Source organism: Haemaphysalis longicornis, unplaced genomic scaffold, assembly GCF_048455015.1.
Source record: "Haemaphysalis longicornis isolate Haplotype H1 unplaced genomic scaffold, Haemaphysalis longicornis Haplotype H1 scaffold_1, whole genome shotgun sequence".
NCBI classification, from domain to species: domain Eukaryota; kingdom Metazoa; phylum Arthropoda; class Arachnida; order Ixodida; family Ixodidae; genus Haemaphysalis; species Haemaphysalis longicornis.
In genome coordinates, this window is record NW_027526203.1 from 3,510,787 (window position 1) to 3,537,171 (window position 26,385).

Sequence of the window (26,385 nt, forward strand, 5' to 3'; positions counted from 1 at the left end):
CATCGTATTTGATACCATCAAATAACCACACAAGCACGCCCGCACACACGCGTATTTTCGCAGAATAAAGCAAAAAATTTCGCATTAAAAAACCACTCCCCAAACGGTTCCATTCAGCTCATCTGGACACCCACTCACGCTTCCATGGAGCAAGGAATACGCCCACCAACAAGACTGCGCTTTTACCCCCCGTGCTATGGAGCTGCACGAGCACAGTCACCTGCTTGTCTCGTTCAGGGACATAACCCAGCAAAAAAACATCCCCCTCGCGAGGGGCACGATCAAATGCAGAGCATTTCTGCGGGGGGGGGCGCGCCTGCAAGTCGTATGGATTACGTATTGGTTGTTGTTGTTGTAATTGTTGTCTTCCAGCGTAGACATTGTCGATGAAGTCGATGGTGAAACGTGCCGTGAACCCCCTGCCGCGGCTATGACGCAACGTGGAGCGGCTATGACGCAACGTGGCGCGGCTATGACGCAACACAATCCAACACAATCCACTTTAATCCAATCCAATCCAAATCCAAGCCAATCCAAGCCAATCCAATCGAATACAATCCAATGCCCCTCGCGAGAGAGTGTTATAGCGCCGAAATCGCCACCACGCGAACGCGTGATGCTGACGTCACGATCACGCCACAGATGTTAGCGACCGCAGCGCGGGCGAACGATAAGCGCGAACCGACCGCGGCGAGAGAGCGCGATGCGAGCGCCCCACCTGTTCTTGCGCGCGAACCTAACGCGGCGAGAGAGGGTGTTGCGCACGTCCCCACCTGTTGTGCGCCCGAACCGAACGCGGCGAGAAAGGGCGTTGCGAGCGGAGAGAAGGCGAAGAGGACGCGGGGGAGAGGGCGCACCTCTGGCCGACGGTTGAATGAGTCAAGGATATAAGGCACGTTCGTAACCTTCCGTTCTGTGTCGGCTTTGTGGCTCAGTTGGTAGAGTACCGTGGACCTTGCGTTCCGCCCGCAGAGTCGTAGGATCGAAACCTGGCGCCGGCAAGTATTATTTCTTTATATAGTGTAGGGGGAGCGATGCGGACGGGGACTACGGACGCCAACGCGGGTGACATCGTGAGTTACTGAAATGCTCTGCATTTAAAATTGGCAGCTGCTGCGATCTTCTCGTCGTGATTGTTGTCTGCCGTTGCAGCGGTGCATAGGTGTTCGGTTTGCTATTGAGACGCTGAGTGTGTGCGGCCGCCTTATTTGCGCGTAGTGCGTTACGACTGTGAACACGGGCGATCTGCATCAGTTGTGCCGCCTCGATTTGCGAGAGTAATGAGTGCGCTCGCGACAAGCTTCTGCGCTGCATTTCATTAGAGCACCGTGTTGAGGCTGCTGGGCGTTTCTGTCTCCGACATGCGAGTGCGCATATGCCTTCAACTTCAAACGGCGGTGCTATCATGGCCAGCCACGAACGATCGTTCGCACGAAACTCTTGTCGCTCACCACACGGTCGTTGACTAAGAAATAACAAGACAAGACTATTGCGACCTACATAGGTGATTCCTGCGCGTCGCTTTGGTTCGTCGAACCCCGTGTCTTGTAATCGCTGCGTGCTGTTATAAGCTCCAGGACATTATATTCAGCAGGTCATGGTCCTGCTGCACATTCTTGTTAAATCATTGCAGAGGACTCTTGGCGCGCAGAAATGAAAAGTTTGTAATTATCCACGTTAGTTTCGTTGATCTCCAGAGGGTTGCTTTCCTGACGAGCGTATTGATGCGTATATCGCGGTATGGGAGCTGTACAAATGTGTTGACGGATGTGGAGGGGCACAATTTGTGGCTGTTCTTGGGGCGCTGGATATACGAGGAGTTCAAGGGTGTCTCGTCTGGTAGGTGGTTGAGGCGGGAGGTTTGGGAGTGATGGTAAGCTTCGTGCCGTTTATCTAAGGTATTATCGGCCGTACCTCAAATGCTTGCTGAATTAATTAAGGGGCAGAAACGCATATCGGAGGAAATAACAGAAATCAAGAACATTAATCAAATGATCAACTCCCGGTTTGACGCCGCCCTAGAGCCACGCGTCTCCGCACTGAAGTCTGTTCCTGCCGCCCTTCCATCTGCCGCGCTCAACGGCAATGTGGAAAGTGAGCTTCATCAACTAAAAATCAAAATCGACCAACTGTCTTTGAGAAATGACGAGTTATAAAATCGTTCCCGCCGTAATAACTTGCTGTTGCACGGCTTTCCTGAGGCGCCTGATGAAACCCACGACATTCTGCTGTCTAACATTTCGGCGTGGTTCGGGGAAGAGCTTGAAATCGATTGTCCGAGTGTTGAAAGGTGCCACAGGATTGGCCGGAAGCATGCCGATCGCCCGCGCCCGGTTATAATGAAGCTTCTTGACTACCGCGAAAAAACAAACGTCCTTAAAAATGGCCACAAGCTTAAAGATTCAGACTTTCGCATTTCAGAAGACTTTTCCCAACGCATACGTTCAATCCGGAAAAAAAATGTGGGAGGCAACTAAGCCCTTCCGCGATAATGGCTCGATGGTTCACTTGACCTTCGACCACGCGTTTATTGATAAAGTTCGGTACAATGGGACGACAATACTGACACCCTCGTCAGGGTTCCTTCTCGCCCTCCAAAAGCCGCGTCCAACGCTGCTACTGTAACCCCCTGACGCCCAAGTAACATACAAGAGCCATTGCGCGTCCTTAATGTTAATGGCCGAAGCTTAGTTAATAAATTCCCAAATTTTCTTTCACTGGTCGCCACCCATTCACCCCATATTGTTGGCGTGACTGAGTCATGGTTACACGATGACGTTTACGACAGCGAGGTAACACCACCAGGTTTCACTGTACTTAGAACTGATCGGCGACATGGGAGAAGGGGAGGTGTTGCGTTATTTTTGCGGTCTGACCTTCAATTTTCAGTATTCCCAAGCCCACCTGATACCGAATCCGTTTGGTGCAAGGTCTTTTTCGGGAACTTTTCTATTACCTTCGCTGTTATCTATCGTCCGCCGTCATCGAGCCTGGCTCAGTTACTCGCCTTAACTTCATTCATGCACTAGCGTATCTCGTCTTCAAGCTTGATCTGTCTCGCCGATTTCAGCGCTCCCGGTATTCTGTGGCCTTCTTTATCTCTCACCGGTTATGACGTGGAAATAAGCAAAGTTCTTTTAGATTTTTCATTATCCTTTGGTTTGAAACAAATCGTCGATGCCAACACTAGAGGTGCCGCAGTTTTGGATTTAGTATTTGTTAGTCCCCATCTATTAGATAACGGCTATGAATGCGAGGTTACTGATGGCATTTCAGATCACATGGCTGTTCTTGTTTCCCTACCCGTTCCGGTTCGCAACAATTGTTTTGTTTACTCTACATTTCCTGATTTTTCACACGCCGATGATTCCTCCATTATCGATTATTTAAGCGATTCTTTTGACAATTTCGAACAACTTAGTTTATCGAATGATGTGAATTTCTTGGTGGCTTTGTTCGAAAATATTGTTGCAACCTGTCTACAGCGCTTTGTGCCCCTTAAAACAAAAAAGAAAAATCCTCGCCTCCCTTGGATCTCGCGTGATATACTTCACCTGTCGCGTCGTGTTGTGAGGTTAAGGCGTGCAAAACGAAAAGGTGATCCCCTTAAAAACGCCGAATTTAACGAAGCTAAAGAAGAGCTCCGCCTCAAAATGAATTCATCTAAAGATTTTTACTTTTAGGTTACATTGCAAGGTTTACTGAAAACTAACCCTAGAAAATTTTGGAGTTCAATTATACCCTCTTCAGCCTCTACTAATACTATCCTAGTTAACAATATCCCGTCTAGTGACCCTATAACTATCGCCACTGCCTTCAATGAGTACTTCCAGTCAGTATTCATAACAGACAACTTCGAAATACCCGATTTCCCACACGAGTCGTATTACTCAATTGGCGATATAACCGTGTCTGTCGAGGGGGTTCTAAATTTAATTTTGCACCTGGACAACAAGAAATCCTGCGGTCCTGTTGGAATTAACAATGCTTTTCTGGTTAGATATTGTGTCTGGAGGAGCCGGTATTTAACTATAATTTTTAATAAATCTTTATCTACTGCGACTGTCCCGTTAGCATGGAAATTGGCTAAAATATTTCCCATGTTTAAATCCGGCAACAAGCAGTCACCATTGAACTACCGTCCGATTTCATTAACGTCTCAATCATGTAAATTTCTCGAACATATAATCTTCAGTCATATTATGGAGTTTCTTGAATGCAATAACATTTTGTGTAACGTCCAGCATGGTTTTCGTCGTGGCTTTAGTACAATAACTCAGCTTGTTGAATTTTCTCATGACATTGCCCACGCTCTTGACAAAAGAAATCAAATTGACGCAATTTTTATAGACTTATCTAAGGCTTTCGACACCGTTACCCATTCAAAACTTCTTCATAAATTTCGCGTTATACTTAACAACTCGGTCTTAGTTGATTGGATTGCTAGCTTTTTACATGATCGCTCCCAGTATGTTTCGTTTAACTCCACAAATTCGTCGGTAGTACATGTGTCATCCAGAGTTCCTCAGGGTTCGGTCTTGGGGCCACTTTTGTTCTTATTGTACATAAATGATCTGCCTAATTATATATCCGCAAACATTCGCCTCTATGCTGACGATTGCGTGTTGTACAATGTAATTAACACGAATGATGATCATATTTTGCTAAATGACTATTTTGCTCAATTTTTCAGGTGGTGCCAGACGTGGCAAATGAATATTAACTTCACAAAAACAGTCACTTTATCTTTCAGTACACGCAGTTCCGTTTCTTTGTTTAATTATTCTTTCAACGGCTCTTCCCTGCAGCGGGTGAACGAATACAAGTACCTGGGCGTCATCTTCACACCTACATTGTCTTGGTCAAGGCACATTGATTATACATGCAACAAAGCTCTAAAAAAGTTAGGGTACCTAAACCGTACATTGCGGGAAGCTCCACTCGAAACGAAATTGCTAACATATAAAACGCTTATCCGACCCATCTTGGAATACGCCTGTACCATCTGGAACCATTATAAAGTATCTGAAATTAACATATTTGAATCTGTTCAGAAAAAAAAAATGCATTCGTTTTATTTTCCGCCGTTTCGATTGGAGCTTTTCGCCGTCATCCCACCTTGCTACACTAGAATTACAACCCCTGTCCGAGCGCCGTGAACGCGAATGTCTTAATCTTTTACATATTCTTACGAATACTCCGCGCTACTCACAACAGAATAGCTATTTGTCGCCCGATGAACTTAAATCTACCAGAAATAGCCACAAACTCAACCTTGCAACATTTTCTCCATGAACTAATCTATTTAAGTAGAGCTTCTTCCGGCGAACAATTGAAAAATGGAACCTACTACCAGGTGAAATTAGGTCATTGCCTTTGGAAAAATTTTTGCAGAATTTAAATTGATTGTGTAATGTCAGTTTTGCATAATTTCAATGTCTTGCTGTACTTATTTTCTATTATGTCTAAACTTTATGAATAAGTGAATTTAAATGTGTTGTGTTTTTATATGTGTTATTCTGTGCAGAAAAGTGTTTTGCATTCTATGTACCAACCCACTCCTGCGATGGGCTGCAGTATGTATAAATAAATAAATAAAATAAATAAATTATGTACTTCCAGTTCGACCAACTTGCACGTGGGTGTCGAGAGGGCACTGTTCAGTCTGTGAAAATATTTATTTCGCCCACTACCATATTTGGTTCCCGTTTGTGCTTCTACTATCAGCCTTCGTCGTGTTCTGCTTGATCCTACACAGTGACAAAGTTTGATAACCGTAGCGGGACCCCGCACGACATGCGGCAGTGGGCCAAATTAACATTCTCAAATGCTATTTCCATAACACTGTTGGACACGAATTCTTGTAACTTTGTTCCTCCTGTGGCTACACAGCCCGTCACCATGATGCACAGCATATACTGAAAGTCACATGGTTTGTTGTTCCTATTTCAATGTATCTTGATGGTACATAGGGCAGACAAGGCCCTAACAGGCGGTGGTGGGAGCATGCCGCATTGCTGACGACTTGAACAGAAACCGCTTTGCTGCTCCACTCCAAGACTCAATGCACGCCAGGTGGCTACATGCCAGAATTTGATACGACGAGAGGGCTGAAGTTGTATGGCACGAAACAGGAATGAGAAATCTTTGAGGCCTATGTGATAAAGGTGGGAGACAGATGCACTATAGAATACTGAATAATTAGTGTGAAGTGTGCAGCAGCTGTAATTGCTTTTTACATGTGGTGTTAAAGCAGTGTCACATGAGGGTTTTGTTTACTTTGTAATCACTCTCAGAGGGAAATGAGGCTTCGTTGATGAAGCTCATTCATGTCTCTATCCTTTCCTTGAGTCATGCCTGACATTTCACCAAAATTTCCAAGATGAAGTCTCAACTAGCCTGCGTAGCCACCTTCATTCAGTTCACTGTTTTGATGCATATTTAAGCACAAAACCCTGGGACGTCTGCCATTAATCACTCATAAGAAACCCTTGATGCCCGTAACACTTACGACTACCACTTCCACAACTTTGCAAAAACCGATGCAAGCACAGCCATGACAGATTCCACCGTGCTTCCCAGTAAGCATGTCCCTTTATCAAGAAGGATGCATCACACCTCAAATACACTACGATGCATACAAAAGCTAGTGATCATCTTTCTCATCTGGACATCGCGCCTTTCTACAAGGGAATGAGGTGGCACGCACTGCTGCCCTCGAATTTACTAGCCACGGATTCGTAGAAAGCAGAAAAGACCTGCCAGATTCCCTCACCAGCCTCAAAGCCAAAGTCCAAAGCCGTTTTACAGATGCCTACAAACCCACACATACTATACAGCACAACATATTACCCAACACGTGCCCCTATGAATGCCCACCCTGTAAAGGAAGGAAGGAAGAAGAGAGAGAGGAACAAACACTTATTTAAGTCCAGGTCCTAATTTGAAAGTTCAATTTACCGGATCCACGTAGTACTCATGAATGCCTGGTCCTAATTTGAGAGTTCAATTCACCGGATCCACGTAGTACTCCTGAATGCCTGTGCGGATCCGGTGCACGTGTTTGTAGAAAGCTTCCTGGGCAGCCTGGATGTTCACTGCCGGCGGGGGAGACAGCCAGAGCTCCCAGGAAGTGATGAAAGTGAGGGATTGGTTAAGAGATGGTGGGGTGAAGTCCCAATTAGAATGAGGGATGGATGGGTAGGAAGAACACCTGGGGCAGGAAGGACGGCCAGGGTGCCGATAGATGCGGTGAAGAATGTGATGGGAGGGGAGTGAAGAGGTTTGAGCTTGTCGAATGAGGCACGCAGCCTCACGAGTTAGACGGGAACTGGGGGGTGGGTACAGGGTGCGTGATAGGCGTTGGGCGTGTAATTGGTAACGGCGGGAAGCGCGGTGTCGAGTACGAACCGTCGGCGGGTGGTACAAGGTTGGCCAGGACATGGGCAAACCCGGGAAAGGTACTCGGGTGAGCGCGTCTGCTAAGGCGTTTCCGCACATGCCAGCGTGGCCAGGAACCCAAACCAGTGTGAAGCGTGGCTGAGGATTCGATGCAAGTATCGGAGTGACGAAATCAGTGGTGTGTGGGTGGGTCTCATGGTTAGCGAAATTACGAAGGGCTGACTGACAGTCGGAGAAGATGTATACTGGCGTGGTGGTAGGAACATTAAGAGTAGCGTTCTCTATTGCGAGGGCAATGGCGTATTCTTCGAGGGAGGTCGAATCCGGTGGAGAAAGAAAGGAAAGCATAGCAGTGTCTAAAGAAGGGAGTAGGAGAAATGAAGCCATGCCCGTTGAGTTTGAGGGGATGTAGGAGATAGTACAAGGAAGACAGAGAGGTTAACCATCCAATCAACTGCACCCAATGCTTATCAGTGATTTCAAATGAATGCGTCAAACTTGCATGAAACACCTTACTGCATTTTTAACTCTCATTCATGAAATTATTTGTGTAAATTATACACTTATACTGAAGTGACCAGGCAGTATATTTGAAGGTGTGGGAACATTCGCAACTTAGAATACTGTGCGAGTACTTTTTGATATTCGATTTGCAGCTCTGTTTCAAATATTTGAAATTTACAAATAGTAGAGGAACGAACGTTTGCTCTATCTGAAGACGTGCAAACTTTCAAGCTTCACTACATGGTAAGACCTTGCGGGTTGGTTTTTCTGCATGACACCGAAGCCATGCCAAAAGCATAATGCAGAAGCCTTGCACCAAGCAAGTGTTCGCTAACTGTGGTGTATGTTAGGTCAAGTGCAACACTACGAAAGCAAAATTTATAATCTAAAATAGGTTTCCTATAAATATAATAGCAGAAGTGAGAAAAAAAACATTATTGCTGGCTTGTTGGTGAGGTCCCACCGGCAACCAGCATGCCCAGCCTCCTTTCAATCATTCAGGAGAGTGGGGTGACTGCTGCCTATCATATTAAATATACCTAATATGCTTACCGTGTTCACAGTATTTTGAGGAACCCATATTTCTTTATGGCAATGTATGCAAAATTCTTGTTGCACTGGTTTGCATGTCTATGTTTTATTTTCTCTGTTACATTAAATTTTTTGTATGTAAAGCGCAAGTACCTGAACAGAGATGTGTCTAGTTCTGACTGCCTAAGCTGTCTTTTTTTGGTGTAGTTATGTTTTATACACTCTAGAAACACCAAAACAAAGATAGTGTGGATTGAAAATATTCAATTCGCAGCCAGCTTTGACTATTCGTATTCAAAAATATTTTATTGAATTCACAGCCAAGTTTAACTTGTATTCAATTCACAGACGCAAAGTTGTTGATAATCACACACCTGTAAATATATATACATAAGGTAAGTTGTCGTTTGTAGTGACAAAAAACACTCAGCAGCAGTGGCGTCGCTAAGGGGGGCCGGGGGTCCCTGGGCACCTGGTACCAGCCCCTCGGTAAAGGGGGGGGGGGGGTGCCACTTGTGCCCTTACAATGTGTAATGCTGACGTTGAAAACTGGAGCCTGAGCTGCTCTCGCGAGATGACAGGCACCGATACGATCATCATCATCGGTGCAGCGAGGATTTTCCATAATCTGTTCTGTTCTACAGGCCTGTTCAATTTACGTCCCAACCAGTCTATGCAAATTTGTTTCCTGGTACAATGGAAGAAAGCGAGGAGAATTTTGGCATCCAGGAATGTCGCGGTAGTCGAGAATGGGTGCGGCTTGAGGAGTTAATTGGCTGCAGGGTGAGCGGAGGCGAACAAGGAACGATTCCTGGAGAGGGGTTGCGTCGGTATACGACTGCGACGCTCGCAGGGGTGTAGCGAGCGAGCTTGCTTTTCAATGGGACAACAGGGGCCTAACAAAGCCCCTTCATCACGTCCAGAACCACTTTTAGGGTGGCGGATGAGATCAGTAGGGAAGAGGAGTGAAGGGAGAGGCACGAGACTTTGGTCATGTGTCCTCGGCGGTTATTTATGTGCTTTTTTACGCACATGAGATGTTGTGTACGGGTCATGGTGAATGTTTAGCATTTTCTGGAGTCTTCGCAGTGACGCGTCGGAGACCGTGTACCCCGGTCCGGTTGTCATATTTTCAGAAGGAAACCAAGGTGAGAATGACCTGAAAAAAAAAAATATGGGCAAGATTGAATCTTGAGGAAGCGGGGACTGATAATTAAAACGAAATGAAAGTAAGTGTGAAACATGCAATGAAGGTTGGTGCAGGGGAGCTAACTGTACAAATTAAGCCTGTTTTGGGAGTAGGGGTGGGAGCTCAGTTGTCCAACATTAGGCGGGACAAATGGGTTGTCGCGATTTCCCCTTGGTTGCACCAGATTCCTTCAGTGCTTGCACTAACCAACCAATTCGCGATTTAAGCAATCGCGAAGGATCTGATATCGGGTGTTGAAGCTCATATTTTTTATGTTGTTGACTTTCCTTCATCGTGCCCAGTGACGCAGCCAGCACATGGCAATTGTACGAAGATGGCATTATATGGAAGGGGCGTATCCCATGCGGCCCCGTGTAATTAAACTAAAAGAACAACGGACGAGTAGCTTGTCGAACAAATTATGCAAGAAATAGAACAGTTATGTAGGCATTTATTTTATTTACCTAACTTTTAATCAGGTAAATCTAATTTTTTTTATTTCATTCCCCTGCAAGTTAAGTGCAATATAAATGAGTCTGCGTTGCGCACATAAATAAAGCGGATAGCTGTGTGTTCATCTTCCTTCCATTTTATCATGGTTTTCGTGTGGCCGTCCCAAGGAGTTCCAAGTGAAGAAATATTTGAAGCTGATGACCTAAATATTTTGCTCTGGTAGGTTCATCTTTCAAGGTGGAGGGTGAGAAAAAAAGGACAGGACAACGAAATTAAGTGCATAACAAAAAGACAAACACCACTTACGTCAGCCACTTTCCATCATTAGGCATTCTATCCGCTGAGTGCTCCCATCCCGGAATATGGTCGGGAGACCCCACAATAATTGAGGTGGGAGTGAGGGACAGTTTCTGTGTTAGTGAAAGCGTTCTGCTGAGGGCTTTGTGAACATTACTAGAAAAAAAAATGTTGAAGACTGTGCGACAAAGGACAGGACGCCCGGTGTCGTATACACGATTCTTGAGCTGAGTGCCCCTCCCCATGCATTGGGAAGGAAAGATCTACTGGAACGACTCAGGCAGCACAACGACGACGTCCGGCTGCAAAACATCAGACCGCAAAAGAGACTTCGGTGAGATGCTCCAGAAGCGTGACCAACTGGAGGAAAAGATGCAAAGAACATAAATCCTTCCCTCCGAACCCTCCCACTTGTGTACATGCGGGCACCGCTCTCCACAGCGAGGCGCTTTGTGAGTGACCGGCGCTACAACGCGACCCCAGTCACCCCTGAAGGAAGAGGGAATCGAGATGGGTGCCAAACGTCTTGTTCTTGGTTATTACTTTTGGTTGGAGAGGGCGATATTATTTCCTCGGCTTTCATCTAGGATCTGTCTTTAGCTAGTCGACTGTACAATGACGTCAATGAAATCGTCACCAACACATCGGGATGGGCGCGACCGAAAAGCTGTGAGCCAGCGTGTGGCGCTGATACACTCCGTACGAATCTGATATTTTACTCAAGAGTTCTTTCTTTATCGCTTCGTAACGTCCTTCGATTCAGATTTCCTCCATTGGCTGGTGGCTGCTTCACTGGTAAGCCCGAATCTCACATTTTATACTTTATACTGTGTTCGTTTTCCCAGGACGCCAATGTCAATTAACTTATTTGCAACTGTGTGGTGGAATCTTTTTACAACGTACGAAAGGAAACGACAACATTGTCGCAGGCAAACATCCACACGACTAGCCGTGCACTGGCCGCTTAGACGACTCATGTACGGCCAGTCGTCTCTTTCAACGCTAAATGTTCCCTTTCTATCTGCTTCCATTCTCAGTAATCACATAACCATACAAATAAAGAGACCCGACAATGTATCTATTTCAAACGTACTGAAATTCTCACTTTAAAAAATTTCCAGCAGTTGCATGCTGCCACAGAGGCTGCCTTTAGTGACAAACGGGCAGGTGCAGGCGGTTTTTCCTAATTTATGGGGCGGCCGTTTCTTTCACATTGTATACCACTTTTCCTGCACAATACTTGGAAATAGCTTTTTTTTTTAAAGGAGTACTGACACCAAATTTTGACGCCTAAAAAATGATATAATTGGCTTCAGTAGTTTGTACAGATGCCTCAACGAAATTCTTGCAGCGATCCCAGGCCGAAATCACATCTAAAATCGATTTTGATTGTCCAGGCCGCGAGCTTCCACAAATCGGCAGCACTAGCGAAATCGCTTTCGGCATAACGAAACATCGTCCTGCATGTCTGGCCGGTTCAGGGTGACGTCATATAGTCGTTTCGGAACCGGAAACGATATCCTGCGCTGCTGTTGTCGGTGGTATTCGTTTGGGCAGGAGACGTGGGCGTAGCTGTGTGAGCAATGCTTGTAAACGTTGCGTGTTCCACGTCTTTGCTCTTCAGTTCGTGGCCGGCGCATGGTGTTACCTTGCACTGGTGCCAAAAACTGCGCGGTGCCGGCACCGCGCGGTGCGCGATGTCGACGGGCACCGCGGCGACGCGGCGGTGCGTGTCGCCGAGCTCGCCCAGGTTGTGCTATGGCAAGCTCGCGGTATGCGAAGTACTGCTCGTGGAAGCCTGTCCGAGCAAATCGACGACGACGCCAAGATGCATTATTTTCCACGCGACGACATGCAGCGCTAAACGTGGACTGAGTTCGTGCGCAGCGGCGGCCGCAAGAACTGTCGCCCAAGCCAGCAGGCTCGGGGTTGCACGGGTCACCGTGGGTGTTGGGAACTTTAGGCTTAGTATCGTGGCGACTATATGTGATCGCTGGTATCTGTACAACTGCGAATGACCATCCCTTACACAACTTTTCACCATACTATCATCCCCTTTTTCGCGTATGGAGCTTTATTTTGGCAATAATTTCCGTTTCAGCGATCGGTGACCAAGACATCTGCCGCGGCCTGTTTTGATTCTAGCGCGCAGGTGGCGCCATCTTTCGGCCGATCGCCGCACCGCGGTGCCGGCAGTGCTATACAGAGCGCCGAACCTCCGCTGCATGTCAGCGTAGGCTTACCATCGCGGCAAATATCTGAGCGCCACTTATAAATTCAGCGCTGATAACAACCCCTAGCACAATTTTTCAACACACTAACATCTACTTTCTCGCATGTGGAACTTCTTTTTTTTCGCGATCAGATTGATTAGAGGAGTGGCGACAAGCTGTTGCTATCACGGTCTGCGCCGGTTCGAGCTGCAGTGATATTAAAAACGGACGACGGTGAAGACATCGCCGGCCTAATCGGCTGGCCAAATAAAGTTGTTCTGTCTGTCGGGTGGCAGCGACTCATCCGAGTCTGACGATTCAGACGACATGTCGAATGCGCGGGCGAGTGCGGACCATGTGCAATCGTAGCAGACGATGCGGCGAACGCATGGAGGAAAGAAAAACGTCCCTGACGTCACGGGTGAGACCGTCACGTAAGGCTGGCCCGCTTGCAGGCTGGCCTTCGAACGGCCATTTTCCCGCGCGGCGACCAAATTTGAAATTGGTTGCAATAAACGTGCTATAATTAATTCTGTGTTGGCGGCTGACGGCTTTCCGTTAGATTTTCGTAATTACTGGGCCAATAAGTATTCTTTACAGCATAAAAACTGAAAGCGAGAAATTTCGTGTCAGTACTCCTTTAAGTACGGCTGTTGTTTATTTGCTGGGACAACTTCTATTTCTCTTCCAGCCTTCTTTCACCAGGCTCCGCCTGTGGTCCTTCAAGCATAATTTGTTCAAGGTGTGTTCCTAGACACAGGAAAATTGATGCGAATGAAGCGACTATTTGTCTTGCGTGTGTTGCCTTTATACTGCCCTACCATTGCTGGCCACCCTCCTCCAGGCCCGCGGGACGTCTGCACGATTTAGTCGGCACAGCGGGCTGCAAAGCTTTCCGAACGCCTCTGGCGGCCGCCTTATAGTGTCGTTTTCTGACGAGGCCCGAGATTCTCTCACACCTCCATTGCTCTTGCAGGCATCCATTCGCTTGGTATCGACTGTAAGATGTGGCACTCTCACACTGCTGCATATCAGCCTTCACTTTTCCCCTACCCTACTTTGGTTTGGCGCATTACACCCTGTGCTGCCGCAAGTAGCTCTTGGCCACTCCTTTCTCGGCTGCTAATGGTGTTTTCGTGCTCACGAGTGACACACCATGATGCTCCTTACTGTCAGGATTTTTATCGATGCCTATTTCACTGGAAAGGTCGGTGTTGTGTATCAAGATCTGCACCAGAGTCGTCGTCTGGGGTTCTCTAAACCAAGCTCGTGTAGCTATTATTGCCTAAACAACACACGGCTTCTTATCTTGCTGCTTACTTTTCTAATACTATATTGCCAGTTCTTTATAAATAACTACACATCAAATATCCTGTGGCTTCATTTCGCATCGCATGTCGCATATTATGCATGCTTGCATAGACGTTCTGAAGCCCATGCATTCAGTAGCTGTAAAAGGTTTTTTTTACATTGGTATCCAAATCAAAGACAAAATTTGTCGAGACCAATCGCTCTTGTTGCGCAATGAGAGCAATGCCGAGTGACAAGAGTGACAGAAATCGCTTTTGGTAGCACCAGTTGCAGGTGTGAACCAGCCTTCATATGCTAACAATAGAAGACATTAATATTATCAATAATAACAATAAGACTAGTTTTATTATTAATAATTATTTTGTATATGTGAGATGGAGACAAATTTTCAGGGCCCCGGGTGCAAGTCATAGAGTTAATACTACTGACTCTAGAGGAAAAGCTGCCTGGCCAGCCCGTGCATTGAAACCGTGCTACACCCGGGCCACAGAACAGGGAGGATTTTAGAGAAGCAAAGGTCTAGCTTTGCCTGTAGTGCCAGAAAAAGCGTAGTGGCGGCGTCGTGAACTACCCAGTACGCCCGCTTGATGGCGCTGTAAACACGGCTTTGTAAACATGGCGGATGCTTTTTGCACAGGCCGCTTGAGCTCCTTAATAACATGGCCGCCCTCGCACGGCGGCCGCCGGCTCGCTGCTCCACGGCTGGACTCGACTCTCCTCCTCCCGCGCGCGAAAGGGGCGTCGAGTCCGGCCGTAGCCCCGTAGCTGCTCCTGCTGGTTCCTGGATGGCACGCTGGTCGCATGTTTACTTGCGCCGCGCTAGTGAAGTGATGTTACGCCAGGTGACCGAATGGCCTCGACTGGCACAGACCACAGTGAGCAGCAAGTGAGAACAAATCGTTTATTGACATCCGCAAGTTTACAGAGGCCACGACATCATTTCATTTCGATCGCTGCAATTGTACGTCGCTTTCATGACAACATTTTTTTTTTTTTGCCATAACAACTCGTTCACTTGCGCTAAGATTTCGAACGAAGGGCACGAATGAGGTATTGACGGCGACAACGGTTTCGTTTGCACCGTATTTCTAGCGGAGTGCATAACACTCACCTTCTGTTGGAAGAATCAAATATTCTGGCCTCGACAGCTGTCTTCCGATGCGGAATTTCCCACATTTGTCACTCAACAAGCACTCAATTCCCGTGTTTTGCCAGTCCTCTCAACTGGTGGACGCAAAAGCACATAACAGCAATAACAGTCACAAAACCAGTGCTCCGCGCACATAGAAACTGTGGGCCGTTGCAGCGGTTGCAGCGGTTTCAATTTGAATTGGCGGCTTTGTGGTTGCGAATTCAGAAACGAGGCCTCGACAGCTGTCTTCCGATGCGGAATTTCCCACATTTGTCACTCAACAAGCACTCAATTCCCGTGTTTTGCCAGTCCTCTCAACAACTGATGGACGCAAAAGCACATAACAGCAATAACAGTCACAAAACCAGTGCTCCGCGCACATAGAAACTGTGGGCCGTTGCAGCGGTTGCAGCGGTTTCAATTTGAATTGGCGGCTTTGTGGTTGCGAATTCAGAAACGAGGTGGTGCACCAGTCGGCTGTTCGTAAAAAGTTGCGTACATTTTTGCTCAACAGATGTTTGATGTGGAACTTGTTAATAATATTTTTAAATAACACATTGTAAGCGAACTGTGTGGGCTCCTTGAGTCACGGAATGAATGTTTTGTATTCTATACCAAAAGTAACCTTTCGCTTGCGCCGTCTGGTGGACTTGATGGTCGAAAAGTGCCCTGTAGGTTGGTCACGTGGGGCGTCGATTTTTACGCCGCCTATTCGCCGCGAGCTCGACATGTAGGTGGCGACAGCGTCGCGCTGCTAGTGTGGATGCTCCGCTGAGCGGCCCGTAAGAATGCACACTGCGGGCGCGCTTCGTGCCTTTTTCCCACCGTATGTGCGCACAAAAGGTGCAAACAAGAGTGGTATGCTGTAGTTCGGTTCCTCAACGTTCAATGTATAGCATGGAAGCGGCAGTCAGTTTTCATTACTACGCCAAAAAAAGCGACGACTCATCGGGAATCTCAGAATGGCCGTAATTGTGACAATGAACTTGTACGCTGTGGCTCGAAGCAAGCTAGATCTTTCCAGACTATGGCTTTGAGCCTTCAATAAAAGCATAAATAGAAACAAATCAGGAAGCCTCGATCTCTGAAATTCAGTTTACAACGGCAATCTCAATCACTTTCACTGGTAGCATGACGCATTTTTGCATTTGTGGGATGCCCTGAATGGGTAACACTACTTAACTGCCCCGAAATTCTTTCTAAGAGCTTACGATATTTTTTGTGTGTTCAAAAGGCAACATAAAATTACTGAATTTTGATCAGCGCGGAGATATAAATGTAACCGCTCTAACGGTTCTTTTAAATTAAATTTTAACGACTCTGAAGGAAGGTTTTATGAATAAGGGTTTCGGATCACTTATTTACGGCTTTCGTCGCAAGTGAACTTGCGAATTGAATTGTCAACGCACGCAGTACAATCAACATCTCATGTTTAGCTAGGTTTTCGCAAAGTGACAAGCAGGTTTACAGTGTGCAAACCAAGCTTCTGGGACCTCACAGTGAGCACAAATTTTCTGTTACGGCTGCTCTGTTGACCATTTGCGTTCCTTTTAAAATATAACAGGTGCCTGCAACAGCGAGATGTGTTTGCATTCTTGCGTATAAGGTCGCTTACGAACCCTAAAGATGGCAATAAATGAAGTTGCGCTGTTGCAGATGTAGTAAAACATTTCCTTTTTATTTCTCGTTGCGAATCAGCGCAACGGGTTCCAGGTAACTACTTTGTTTTGTGAACTGAATATCGCCTTTGTCGTGGCATTTAATTTTTGAGGATTGGTTAAAAAATGAAGTTCTGTGCATTTAGTTTTTTTCGTGAAGGGGTGGGGGGGGGGGGGGGGGGTGTCCTGCCAACGTTGCAAGAGCAGCGAGAACGCATATGTAACGCGAAAAGCCAAACTATATATATGGTTATCAGTAGTACAATCGAAACTACACTAGGCGTTGCGTTCAATCCCCCTTTGGTCCGGGATTGTCCAGGAATTGTGGCTCGCCTTGTTCAAAATTGTATTGAAAGCAAGCATTGTGGGAAAAAATTAAAAATAAACCGCGAGTCATGGCACACACTCCTCACACATGTGGGCAACAACGTGCATATATTACGCGTTTTCTCCTGTTTCTTTAAACTTAGGTCCACCTTAAGAGGTTAAGACGTGACCATATTAGGCATTTGGTTATGCTGAGTGAGACACGTTTCTGGACCAGGTGATTCATGTCGGATTTGAAAATGATATATATGAAAATGACACACGAAATGCCACGACAGACGCAAACTCACAACTGCTTAATTTTACCGAAAAATCCCCCCTAAATACTCTTGCGCATCCATAGAAACGTATTTTAAATATGTAAAATTAGCAACTCGATACAGTTGAATAAATGTTTATTCCTCCTCCTCAGTATAAACAACGACTGTCCAAAAATGGTATTTATTTTAGAAAAGGTACGGGAAGGACACGATCACACAGGCGCTTGCGGGTGTAAAATACGTGTCCGGTAATGTATGGGCGATAGCGCACGGGTCGTGTGCAGTGTAAATGTTTTTGCTTGTTTCTTCTTTCTATAAGGACCCAGCGCAATTTTACAAGGGTGTGGAATTTGCACGCGTATGTACAGGTCTTGTTGCTTCTTACCCGTTTCGCGTACTAAACTTTTATCCTTTAAATAATCACCACGCCACCTTCGAAAAGCACCCTTCGAGGTTCCCGAAACGGCAGACGACTGCACTCAACAATAAGAAAAGTGCAATGTGTAGAAGCAATGTTTAAAACACGTTTCACACTCAAGCGGTGACCAGGGCGAAGATGTTTCGTGGAATTAAACCAGCGCATTAACCCGCAACGGCCGCTGATTATTGCGTTTCTAGAGGAAATCGCAAGCAGAGGTAACTATGTCATTGCTTACTGCCAAACGAGCACACATATTGGTTGTTTTGTCGTGTTCAGCACGCGTCTTGCGCCGCACGCAACGTGAAAAAGCAGACGACGCGAGAGCGCCATCCACACTAGGAGCGGTTCGTCCAGCCGCCGCCAGGGGCCGACTCTGTTCGCGCTCGGGGCGAATAGGGAAGACAGGGAACGTCCGAGCTTGGGAGGCCTGCCCGGGCGCAGACATGATGCCACCTTCACAGCGTTGCCCGCTGTCTTTTTGCCTACTAGAGTTGGCGGCAGTAGTGGGTATTCACCTAGTAACCAACGCATTCCATCATGGTAGCCAACGTTGCTGTGAGTGCGCAGTGAAAACTTTGCTGTGCAGAAACGTTGTGTGAAGTTTTTCCTGTGGTAGGTAGCGCACTTTTGTGCCATGCTGCCGCGTTAGATGCAGTTTTGCATTCTCCGCAACTGAGAAGGGTAGCGCGTAGATTAGCGGGTACTTCGTACGCTCGGAGAGGTAGCTTTTGCGGGTGCGTCAGGGGAGTTCGGTCGTTGCTTCGGAGTTAAGCGGACATGTTTTTTCGTGCTCCTGTGCTTCGGAGGGGCTTCATTTCGGCGGCCCGTTGCAAGCGCAGGCCGTTGAACGTCGCCCGGCTTTCGCTCTGCTGGTGTGGGCGGTCGAATGCCAGCTCCCGCCCCCCCCCTCCAGTACCCGTCTCCAAAGCGGTCGGGACCGCCGCAGACTTCGCTCTTCTTCGCACCATGCTCGCCTCCGCGCTTCACCGTTCCCTTCGAGGTTTCTCGTCTCCCGGACGCAGCATTACGCCAGCCAACAGTGTTCGTGGTGTGTTGTGTGCGACGGAATCGACCACAGTGGAACTACTCTTCTCTACTCTTTCCTCACCTTTCTAATCTTTACTTTTCTCTCTCCTATCCTATTTCCCTTACTATTCCCGCTTCCGGACTGTGTTAAATGCAGGTGAGCTCCCATGAGAGCTTAATAATATCCCCAGTCCATTTATTTTCCTTCTTCCTTTAAAAAGAAATCACTTCCCCCTGATTGCTTTTTTCCCCTGATTTTTTTCGTGGTGGCTTCCGCTGTATTTGCGCATGCGCTGTTTTTGTATATATCATTTTGTGTGTGCTAAAAAAGTTCAGTTGATATGCAGCGCTAGTCCTGTGTAGTCTTTTCTTTGATGTCCCGTCTGTACAGCGCTATTTTAACATGTTTCACACGCCTCCTCCCCTCCCCCTGTATGCGTCAGCTCATTGTTTTCGCAATCTATTGAGGTGCTCTTTACAACTATTTTCTAGCGAATGGAAGTTCGAACTGGACAACGCTTTCAAGAAATGCGTGTAAATGTAAATCGTATTTGTGACTGCACTTTATGCTAAACAAACACGCTTTCTGTGCCTGTTCCTGTGCCTGTCTACGAGGCCCCTGCAGCACGTGTGTCAACTTTTTTCTCCAGTTGAAATGCTTTTAGGTAGTGGCCCTGGCATTGGCTTAGATTCAATAACCGTGAAATACCGAAGCCTTATTACTAAGTTATGTGCATCAAGAAACTCACTCAAGAGATTTTCCGTTTTTCTAGGTACGCTTAGAAGATTTGTCATTGATTGTATGCTTGGGGACGTCACACAAGGTACATGATTAATGTTGTCAGGTTACATTAGGTCGCAATAATTCTATTTAATAGCAGCTTAAACAAAATCTCAACAAAAGCAAACCAGAGACTAGAAGATATCATGTAGAACGCGCATTTCCATTCTGGGTTTGTGGTTTGTCAGTACTTCCAACTAGAAAGAAAGTAGTGCAAGTGTTCATTAGTCGCTGCAGGGCTCTTTACCTTTTAAAATTTCATGCCCCCATAAGGAAAGAGGAAAATTGTGTGAGGAACTAGCTATTTCCAGCAAAGCTATGGCAGGTTTAAAGCCAATAAACAGACAGGGTTAAAAGCCAAAAAACCCTTTTGAAGAAAAATTTCATGATAAAAAACCTAAGCACTGGGGAAGAGGAGACGAACGAATTAAACAAATACAAGCAGAGGCAGCATAAAAGAGCAAAAAATGAACAAAGCAAATGCAATTCTACTAGGCAGTTAGTCACGTAAGCTTCCACGAAGGAGCAGACACTTCAGGAGTAATTTTAAAAAACTACAAATTATGTACCCTATTTACATTATGTACACAGAAAATCAGACATATTTCAGTGGTTTTAGACAAGATGGAGCTGAAGTAGCCAAATCAGTTCTTGCCTTGAAAAAACGGTCACAATTGCTGTAGTGGTGTTACCAGCACGCAGCATCCTTCGTTTGCCCATTTTGTCATTTTGCCTGCTTGTTTTATGCCTATCTTTTTTTCGCCCATGGTGCTGTCTTTGTACTGCCCATTTCCACGCCATGTTTTTTTTTCTCCCGAATTTTTTACCCTTTATTTTATGCCAGTCCTTTCCTTTCCTTTCAAGTTTCCTGTTCCCATTTCCACATGTAGCACAGCCAGCTGGACAGTTCTTCTTCTTCTTTCCTTGGTTAACCTCCCTAGCTTTCTTCTACAGTTTCTTCCTTTCTTTGAAGTCGCACATTAGGTCATCTTAGCCTTGCTCTTACCATCACAAACTTCCCTAGAGGTCTGGCGGTATTACTGGTGGTGAAATAAAATTTGTTGGATGAGAATTGCTTGTACATATGACCCTCTTGCTTTTTCTTTGTTTATTTTTGCTTATGATACACGGGCTGATGGCATTGCGATGGCCCATTGTTTTTGACGAAAATAAGAATGCTGATGATCACAATCTGAATGAGCATTAGCCAGAACTTTCATAATCAGCTACAGCATTACTGGAACCCATCTTCGGTAATGCAACTTCGTCATCATCCTTGTTACTGTCAGCACGCTGGAATGGAAGCGTGGAAATTCTACAAGGTCTGGTGTGACACCTTTGTGGCCACCGGTTTGATGTTGGCATAAATGAGAAGGCTGTGCTACACATATCGAATTCCTTCGTTCTATCGCGTATCGCATTCGCATATTGCATTCCTTTCTTTTATCTAGTGTATACAGCTGAAGAACGTCTCCAGATGGCCCTGGCTGAACCGATACGTGCAGAGGCAACTGTCGCAAATAATAAAATTGAGAGTTCAATTTATTGTCGGCTTTCTTAATGACTGCCATATGCAATGCACATTAAGTGTCTGAATACTCCATATTAGCGATTGATAGTCTCATGCTAGGCAGTCTGATTCACCTGCTATAGTTATGCTTGGCAGCTGTTTCAAAATTAACCACTATGATTGAACTAATGAGCGGCAATAACAATTTATAGGTGCACTCAAATTAATATACTTTTCAAGGGAGACGTATATCCTTCGTCGACTTCACCTTGCACAAAATACATGACGGTCCCATCGCGACCCAAGAAAGCGCATATGTGTGTTACCTCAACATGCTTCCTAGGCGGTTTCTGTTGACAGACAGATTTCCGGCCGAACCCGCAGGCATTTCAGGCAAAACCGCTTGCAGGCAGGGTGGTTCTGATAATTGGGCGTGAACAGAAGTGGCCGTTTCCGTTCATTCGCGAAGGCACCCAGGGAAGGACAGAATAATTTTTCTTAACTCCCCCCCACACGGGTGCCCATCTCACATGAACGAAGTTTACTCCTCCCCAATCTCCTCTGTGCAGGTATATACATGGGCCATATGAGAGCAGAGGTGCAAGTATACGTAATTAAACAACGTCGCTGATCCACCGAATTTAAGAAATGTGTCTTGCAAAGCATCGAATATATTCTCGAAATTTTTAGATTGCGTGTTTCAGCGATCGAAGGAGCATGCACCAGTCGCACACACCCATACAGGAGATTTCTGCACCTACATTCGGGATTACCTTTCGGCTTCGCCTTGTCCTCCTCTAGAAAACCACCTTATTGTGCAAATAAAGTCACCATTATTATTATTAGTTGGCGGTTGTTTTATCTCTGGCTCAAGTAAAACACCGTTCAATGAAAGTATAACAGCACCCGTAAACAAGAGCCTAGTTATACCCTAGGCATGGTAAAATGGTTCGCACATTTGTTTGTTTTTAATTTACGAATCATATACGATTAAAAGGAGCCGATTTTCGCGTTTCGCGTAACATGATATGACCGGCTGACTGCGAGTTCAAATCGGCAGCATCCACTACGGACATGTAGAGAAGGTGTCCTTGAAGATAGGCGGCGGCGGCTTTATTTCGTATCGGCGGCAGTCTTCGCAAGCATGTCTTGGCAAGCAACGATGTGACACAGCAGACACTAAGGCGTGTTAGAGTGAAACTTTGTAAATTAGCCCCACACGACTGACGCTCATCACAATATACTGAAACTGAATTTGGCGCCTCAGCCCGACGTCCTCTTTTTGCTTATAATTTCATTTATTTTTGTTCGTCAAGCATGAATACTTCAAAAAAAACTAACAAAAAGCATACAAACTCGTAAATAAACTCAGTTATTGCCATAAAAGTTGCCTAATTTTAGCTTAGGGCCCCAAATTTGTGCCTCATTTTCAAGAAAAATTGTTAGCCATATCTTCAACTACTGATCTGGCAACTAAAACGTGGCATCATGGCGGCATCCGTGTTTAGACACATTTTTGAGCCAGATTTACCCGCCTACCCAGCAACGCCACTGCCCAGCTGCCATTGCCATCACTGCTGGAGAGAGAAAACTGGCAAGCAAAACCTCATCCCTGAATAATTTCAGTTTTAAGTTGTAGTGGTACTTCTGTTCTGTTCGACAAGCAGTAACTTATTTGCGGTAAGATTGCTGCAGGCAAGTTCTCAGTCAAGCTAAACACAGAAGAAATGAACTTGAAAGCATTGCACATCATAAGATCTGTTCCTAAATGTACCAACTGAAGTACAATATTGTTCTTCGGCATGTGACAGCACACATCAAGGACATATTGGGTGAACTGTCCAGCTTCTGTTAAATGCATGGCATTATACCAGCTTGAACGTGCTTTAGAAGGGATAATTAAAAAAAAAATCGCGCCAATCCACCCCGTGAATGTGGTTGGAAAGCAAAGCTGTAAACGGCACATATAACGATTACCCATGCGACGTCACTTAAATTCACTCACATCGCTCTACAAATAGCAAAACCAGAGAGAAGTGAAATGCACTTAACCACACCATTTATTACTTCAAAGAGATATTCTTGGTAAGGTTAAATCAATGAATGATGCATGAACGGTGTTTGGTTGAGAATTGGTGTAGCACAAGAGTGGAAACTTTTTTTATAAAATTAAAGTAAGCTCCAACCCGCTGGTAGACGATCTGACTTCTCCGTCTCTGCGCCACGGATGGAGGCGACGAGATTTGCGGCAGAGAAGGAGGAGGAGGAGGAAGAAATACTTCTGTTCAGATTTCTGAACAGCCCAGAGTGCAGCCCTGGGGATTAATTCCTTCTTCTGTGGGGCCCATATGCAGTCCGCGCGGCCTGTGTTTGTCCACCCGCTGAAGCTGGGTAGGTAGAGAGGGCCTGGACAGCAGCATCTCCCATTGCTCTTCTTGGGTAATCGACGGAAAGAGAGAAGAGAGGAGGGTGCTCAGGGCTAAAGTCGCACACCCCGATTACAGCTAGGGCGGAGTGTTCCTACTTCTGAGCAAAATTTACATTCAACGTCGTAGCGATTCGGATACATTAAGTGAAGACGCGTAGGCTGTGGGAAGGAGCCCGGATTGTAGGAGCCGTAGGGTAGTTTGTTGTTCTCTGGAAAGGTCAGGGTAAGGCGAAGGTACGGTCTGTCTCAGAAGGCGATAATGCTGGGTTATCTATCTGAACGTGACAAGCGGGTGACCGTCCTCGTGCAGCTCCATAGCACGGGAGGTAGAAGCGCAGGCTTTTTGGGTGGGCGTATTTGTTGCCCTCCATTGAAGCGTGAGGGGGTGTCCAGATGAGCTGAATGGAACCGTTTGGGGAGTGGTTTTTTAGCACGCGCCGTGCAGGTCAGGACACCCAACCCGACTGGTAATTCCAGTAGGCTTGTTGGGAATCGGTGACTACCCTCCGAACCCCTGGTTGAGCGAGAGCCAAGGTGATGGCTGCCTCTTCTGCTGCCGCCATTTCTTGGGTCCAAAGCGAGGTATACGCAAGGAGGTTGGTTCTGGAGGTAGCCACGATGATGGCGTATTGCTGCCCTCGATGTTTGCGGGCGTCTGTGTAGATAACTGCATGATTCCCACCGAGGATGGTGTTAAGCGCTTGAGCCCGTGCTTTTCGGTGACCCTCGTCAAGTGAGGGGTTCATATTTCTAAGCAAAGGGAGCATCTTTAGTTTTAGTCGCCAAGAGTGTGGGAGTACGTCAAGCGGAGTGACATTCTGGGCTGCCCAACCAATCTGGTGAAGCATGCGGTTACCCACCGCAGTTCTGAGTCGGACCTTCTGGTTAGAAAGATGGCCTTCTATCAGCTCTCCCACCGTGTTGTGGAACCCCGTGCTAAGCAGCCTCTGTGTGGACGCACTCATGAGAAGACCAATGGCCTGCTCGACCGCCTTTCTAATCATTATATAAAGCATCTCTATGTCTTCCTTGTCGAGAAGAAGACAGGGCGTTGACGTAAGTGACTCTGGAGAGGACAAAAGCTTTAATTAATCGAAAGGTACCGGATTCCTTCAGGCCTCGCTTCTTGGTGGCAACTCGCCTGATTATGTGTATGATTTGATTAATGCTGTTTTTGAGGCGTTGCAAGGAGACGTCACTCTTGGTGTTAGACTCAAGATGTAGGCCCAGGATCTTGATGCTGGGGCTTGGAGTGATGGCCTGGCCATCAAGGAGTATTTGAATGTATTCCTTGGTTTGGCGTGAGGGCGGACGACGAGGAGCTGTGATTGTTTACGTGAACACTGGAGGCCACAGGTTTAAGCACATTGGCGTACTAGAAGTGAGATGCCATGCATTGGTGTGAGCTTCCTTTAATTGTTGTAACTCTTAGCACATGAGCAAGGTGCGCATAGAGCCGCTAGACGGGCGTGAGTGGTCGCGTGACGCTTTCACGTGGCATTCAGCGAGAACGCAGGGGGTAAACCCGTAGATGTGCTTGGTGAGTACACCACCTGTGTTCCCCGTCTTCGCGTGGGCTCGTAGCTAGTAATAGTTTATTTTTTCATAAACTGTACAAGGGGATGGGGAAAGAAAGGAAAAAAGTTGCACATAAGCAACTTGACTGGCCCTTACAACCCGTGTAAGTTGCAGCAGCAGGGCGGAAAAGCAACAAAAATATCGGTAGGACAACGGGCTCTCGCTTTGTTAGTCTGTTAGTTCCAGGTTCTATTCGCGGCGGTGCCAGTAAATTCTTTTATTTGTTCGCTGGAGTTTTCTGGTGACACCAACGGTCCCGAAAGAACCTTTGGGGGGGGGGGGGGGTAGAGGTAAAAAGCTTTGCTTTAAAACGGTAACTTGAGAGGGCCCACGAAAAAAAAATGCTTGGCACCAGGGCTGAGTGCAACTAGTTAATATTTTCTCATTCACTACTTGAGGCTTGGATGTGTATTATTAAGGCTTGGTTCCTACAGCTGGTAACAACAACAACAAAAAAAACTTTGTCCTGTGCGCAGCCCTACCTCCCACCGGGCTGCATGTCCTATTATCAGCTGGCTTAAGGTTTCAGACCAACAAAGTGATTAGCAGACAGATTATGGTAGTTACTACACCTTCGCAATGGTGAACATTACCTGCCTGCCTCACGACTCCGAACACACAATTATACCTTCGCACAGGTTAACTCCGTTGTACTGGGACAAAAACACAGCCCTGTGGTCTACGTAGTGGTCTACGTTCTAAGTGGTCTACGTTTGCAGTGGCTTGCTTGGTTACGATGGGAGTGGTCATGCGCCATCCCAGTGCCCTCGTCTGACCGGCGTTGCTGCCTCTCGCCACTACACGTAGGCGGCGAAACGCCCAGCGGCCTCAACACGGCGTTCTAATAAAACACAGTGCAGAAGTTCGACGGGAACGCACTCATCACTGTCGTAAATCGAGGCGGCAAAACTGATGCAGAGCGCCCGTGGTCACCGTCGCAACGTAATACGCGAAAATTAGGCAGTCGCACACATTCAGCGTCCCGATTACACGCTGCACACCACCGTAAGTGCTCTCCAGAAGTTCTTGGAGAGCACCTTCATCACAATCGTAAGCCAAACACCTATATATCGCTGCAATGGCAGGTAAAAATCATGACGAGAAGAGCGCAGCGAGATGACCGCGCATGTGACCGCGCAACAGCTGCCATTTTTCTTAAACCATGACGTCACATCCGGAAAAAAAAAGTCGCTTTCTTTGTTTTTTGATGTCTAGTGGGCGCATGCGCAGTAGTGCTCGTCCACCGTTCCTGAACGTCAGGTCCCCGTAACAGTGCGGGGCGTATACGCCCCGAAAAGTTTCCTTTCCGTCCATCCTGCCCACAATCAAACGCAAAAAAAACTGTCTGAACAGCATTTCAGTCTG

General features: G+C 46.6%; 1 pseudogene; it reads left to right on the forward strand.

The window, feature by feature from the left end:
• Nucleotides 1–1,919: 1,919 nt before the first annotated feature.
• Nucleotides 1,920–2,633, forward strand: LOC144154905 (uncharacterized; annotated as a pseudogene).
• Nucleotides 2,634–26,385: the final 23,752 nt, after the last annotated feature.